This window comes from Penaeus monodon, chromosome 16 (genome assembly GCF_015228065.2).
Source record: "Penaeus monodon isolate SGIC_2016 chromosome 16, NSTDA_Pmon_1, whole genome shotgun sequence".
Lineage (NCBI taxonomy): Eukaryota > Metazoa > Arthropoda > Malacostraca > Decapoda > Penaeidae > Penaeus > Penaeus monodon.
The window spans coordinates 29,917,022-29,922,074 of record NC_051401.1 but is presented as its reverse complement, the minus strand read 5'-3'; the positions used below and the strand labels follow the sequence as shown (position 1 = coordinate 29,922,074).

The 5,053-nt window shown below is 36.5% G+C and overlaps 1 protein-coding gene across 1 annotated transcript in view; it reads left to right on the top strand.

Moving 5' to 3' along the window:
- Positions 1-5,053, top strand: part of LOC119582700 (myosin-2 heavy chain-like) — a 78,604-nt gene that overhangs the window by 60,121 nt on the left and 13,430 nt on the right.

Below are 5,053 nucleotides of genomic sequence, written 5' to 3'. Positions count from 1 at the left end.
GGTGTGTAAATTGGTGTGGGTGATGTGGTGTGGGTGTGGTGTAGTGGTGGTGTGTGATGTGTTGGTGTGTGATGGGGGTGGGGTGGGGTTGGTGTGTGGTGTGGTGTGAATGTTTTGGGTGTGGGTGGGTGTGATGTGGTGATGGGGTGTGGTGTGGTGTGCTGTGTGGTGTGATGTGGTGTGGTGTGGTATTTTGGGGGATGTGTTTGGGGTGTGTGTGGTGTGATGTGTGTGGGGGGTGTGGTGTTGGGTAGGGGTTGGGTGTGGTGTGGTGTGTATTATGAGAGAGATACAGAGAAAGAGTGGTGTGTGGTGTGTGTTGTGTGATGTGTGTGTGGTGGTGGGTGGGGTGTAGTGTGTGGTGTGTGAGGGGTGGGGAGTGGTGTGTGATGTGTGGGGTGGGTGTGTGATGGGGTGTGTGGGTGATGTGGTGGGGTGATGTGTGTGGGGGTTTTGGGGTGTGGTGGGGTGTGTGGTGTGGGTGTGGGTGGTGTGGGTGGTTGTTGGTGGTGGTATATTTCATACCAAAAGTAATCAAATATATTTATGATTTAACAGTAAATCATCTTTTGGAAGAAAATTTAACATATAGATATTATATGACATATATGAGAAAATTAGTGGTTAATTTTCAAAAAGAGAACACAGAAAGCGGGCCTGGGAGCAATAAAAAATGTTAAAACTCCAGACAAAATTTTTGTTATCAAAAAGACACCCGCAAAGCCCTTCATAAATTATCATGAATCAGATATTTTAAATCCCCCTTTTTTGTTAGGCTTACAAAAATTTACACTTAACCCCCCGACCACATAAAGGACTGTGGTCATGATTCTAAATTATTACTCATGTCAATGACTTTTTATGTCCTGAGAAAAAACAAATAATGATCAGATTAGCATTTTTTAGCTATTTTAAAGGCAGTGTCAAGTGAGGAAACAACAAAAATCTGAAAACATTTAAAAACCAAAATTATTTTTTGATAGCTGTTTTATAGTGCCATTTTTGTAGATATAAGGTTTAAACCCTTCTCCCTACTAAACCCCTGCCCTTATGAACGGAGCATCAATGAAATATAAAAAAGAATTTAAAAAAATTAAAAAAAACTTTTTTACAGAAAATTTTTACTAGTGTAGAAACCCAAAATTTGTTTTTAAAACATACTTCTATTTTTTTAACGGGGTTATTTTAGTGAAAATCAAAAAAGCGGGAGTAAATTAAAAAATTTAGAAAAATGTTTTTGATCTTTCATAAGGATAAAATTTAAATTTTTCAAACCTTTTAATGGTATTGAAAAGGGTTTTAAAAAAGACATAATTTGGAAAATTTCCAAAGACAATTTCTTTTATTTTGTCGAAAAATTATCATAATTATAAATGCCAACGTGAAAAAAGTAGAATTTAGGTTAAATACTGGGCCTTCCTGCCCTCATCGTTTACTCTTATCTTTAAAAAAATGTTTTTTTATCATAATTAAAATTTTTATAAAAGGGTTTACTAAAACAAGTTAGTAATGAAAAAAAAAGAAGAAGGTACAAGTACCCCTTTTCCAAAAATTCAAAGAATAGGGTATAGAGATAAAATCAGTAACTGATTATACATAAAAACAGGGGCCCTTTTATGTACACAGGCTTCTAGCCTCAGTGGGGGTAAAAATTTTTAAATTTATAACTTCTACAGGATTTGGGAAAAAACCCCTTTTTCACAATTTTTAAAAGGAAACCGAAACAAAACCAACAACCCCTTTTCTTTGCCACACCCAAAAAAGAACATCCAAGAATTTGTGAAGTAGAGCTAGCAGAAAAGACCCACTTTTGTAACGAGATGCTGGGAATATCAAATTTACAATATCGCTTCATATATACTACTCGACCCAATCAAATTTTAGTTAGAAGATTGGAGCATAAATTTAAACATATATCAATTGATTCCTTTAAACAGTATAAAAAAGAAAGTGTGGTGTTGGGGTGTGTGTGTGTGTTGTGTGGTGGTGTGGTGTGTGTGTGGTTGTGTTGGTGTTTTGTGTGTGTGTGTGGTGGCGGGCGTGTGGTTCGTGTGGGTGCGTGTCTGTGGTGTGCGGTGGTGTGCGTGTGCGGGGCGTGTGCGTGTGCGGGGCGGTGCGTGTGTGTGCGTGTGCGTGTGCGTGTGGGCGTGTGTGTGTGTGCGTGGCGTGTGGCGCGGTGTGCGTGTGTGCGTGTGTGGTGTGAGTAAATTATTCCCTCAGATTATTTAGCAAAACAACAACCTAAAATGTTTCCCTTCACAAACCAAAAAAGTAAAGGCAGGGAGTTAAATTATCAACAAGAAGTCTACTGTGTTTTAGCTTATTTTTTGTGTTACAATAGAGATTCAAAAAAGTTAGTCCCTTTGGAGAAATTTTAATGGTAGAAAATTAAACTTTCAGAGGGAAATAGGATGGGGAAACCGTCTTTGGTCTCGCGCAATGTTTTAAAAAACCCTATTAATGCTCTCAAAATAAAATAAAACGGGATTTTTAAACCTTTTAGTAATTAAACTTTTGTATAACCCCTGAAATTTTCAGTAGAGATAGGGGTTATCGCATTTAATTTCACAAAAAAATTTAAACTTGTTTTTTATTTTTTTTGTTTTATCCCCGTTAGGATGTGGTTTGTGAAAGTCATAATAAAGAATTGAGACAACAAGGTTTCAGACCTTTTTGAGTAAATTTGATTTTTTAGAAAGATGCCTTTGGGATGAAAGATAGTTATCAATCGCCGCGAAGTTAAGAAATTTTTGTTGTTTTTCTTTTGGGTCGTTATTTTGTTTAACCTGTTGTATAACCCGAAATTTTTCAAAGTGCGTAGGGGTATTTTTCGCTTTTACTTTTACACAAAAAATATAACCTTTTATTTTTTTTTTTTGGTTATCACCTGTTAGGACGCGTTTTTGTATTCTTGAAAGCATTTTAAAGGATGTTGGGACAACAAGAGTTTCATGCCCCTTTTCATGAATTGTATTTTTTTTATAAAGAACCTTTGGGATGAAAGAACGACTAGTAAAAACAGTTAAAAGAAGAGAGGAGTTCGAAATTTTGTCAACTTTCCGCGAAGATAAAAATTCTGTTGGATATTTTTATTAGAGTTCACTTTTTTAATTTTTTGCTTTTGAAACATTTGAAAAGATATAGATTATGGTTTTTGAAGTATTTTTTTATATAGCATAGGGAGTGAGAATGGATAGTGTTATATGCATATTTTTTGTCATATTTACGAATGCGAACATTGTCAATTTTAGTAAGGGTTAAAAGGGTTTTTCCTTTTTTTGGTTTGGTTACCCTTAAGACAGAGGCACCGCCACCGTATACCTTAAATAAAAAGAAATGATCTATTATCACCCTCTTTATATAAAAATTGGGGCGATATGATTTGTTTTTGTGTCTGTTTTTTTGTATAAAGGCATATATGAAGACCTTAATAAAGACATATGATTACAGCAAGTTTTTTATAACCCTTTTTGATTGCAATGAATTCTTAATATGGGATTTTTTGGGCGATTTAACGTAACCGACGTGTAAAGATTTTTCCCATATGCCCCGAACGGAATAGGGGGGAATGCGGGTTGGGGGATGGAGGCCCCCTGTTTCGGACTTTGTGTTGTCAGCAGCTTATGCATTTTTTTTGTTTGGTGCTTCTTCCTCTTATTTTATTTTTATTTTGTTTTGGAGAGGAGTAGAAAACCCCCTTTTGGGTGAACGTATTAGTCATATTAGATGGACATTAGGATTAATGAATTGAAGGGTGGTCACTCGTTGTAGCAGGATTAATATCGATTCAGTTACAAATTCAAAAAGGTGAATATTGGGTGTGGGGGGTGGGAATGGGGTAAACTAGTACGTCCATCGGTCTTTGGTATTTTTTTGTTTGGTCTTTTTCCCTCCCATTATTGCTTCTATGGGGATAGAGGGAATGGGACGGGGGCAGTAGGAACGGAAGCGGTGTTGCTTTTCTCGGCTTGGTAGTCAGCAGTGGGTGCATGTTGTTTTTTTGTGGCTTTTTCTTCCCCTTATTCAGATTCTTCTTTTTACTTTGGAGAGGAGGGGGCATCCTTCAGGTGAGCCTTGTCATATTAGAGGGAATTTTTGGATGTGATGAATTTAAAAGGGTGATACCGTCTGTAGCAGGATTTAAATTTTCGATTCCGTTACAAGATCAAAATGGTGATATTGCCAAAGTTTTAACAATCGAAAATAAAAGGGAATATTATGACGAATTTTTATAATCCTTTACATTAATTGTTTCTTTTTATGGTACAGTGAGAAGGAGCGAAAATTTTCGGTCATTGCAGACCTGTGTGACCATTTTTTGATTTTTACAGTTTCAGTATTAGGAGAGACGGTTTCCCCCGTTGTAACAGATCAATTCTCGATCCGGTAAAGTTTTAAAGGGTTTCCTCGTGATATTTAAACCCGCTTTTACTCTCGACAAAGGGTTGGGGTTAGCGGGATCATTGATTAGTCAACCTGCATTTGGGGGGGATACTCGTTGTACATCAGGTTATGAGTAATGATTTTAGATAGGGTATTTATTAGTTAATCACTTTTTGTGGTCACTTTCTGTTTTGATGTACCATTTTTAAACCGCAAGTGTGTGTGCTAGCCATCGTTAGCTATGGTCTAGGGGGCCCCTGAATAACCTGCTTTACTTCGACAAAGGGTTTGGGCATTAATCTATCACCTGCGTCTGTGTTGTAGGGATACTGTTGTATACATCATTGTTTATTTTTTCCTTTGGCGTCAGTACGACATAAAATGAAATGTGAAAGTAGGTAATGATTTCGGGGATGATTTTGTTTTTGGGACAATGGTTGCGGGTTTTCGGTTTGTGGGTTTTGTCAAGGTCACGATTACGTCATGGGCATGGCTCTTTCACATTTAGAGGCATGAAAGGACCCTTTTGTCAGTACCTTTTGAATGGGCGCCCCTTTTGTCGTATTTCCCCCTACTTTTTATATATATATATATATATATATAAATATAATATTATTTTATAATACATAATATACATATATATACATATAATATAAATATATATTATCTA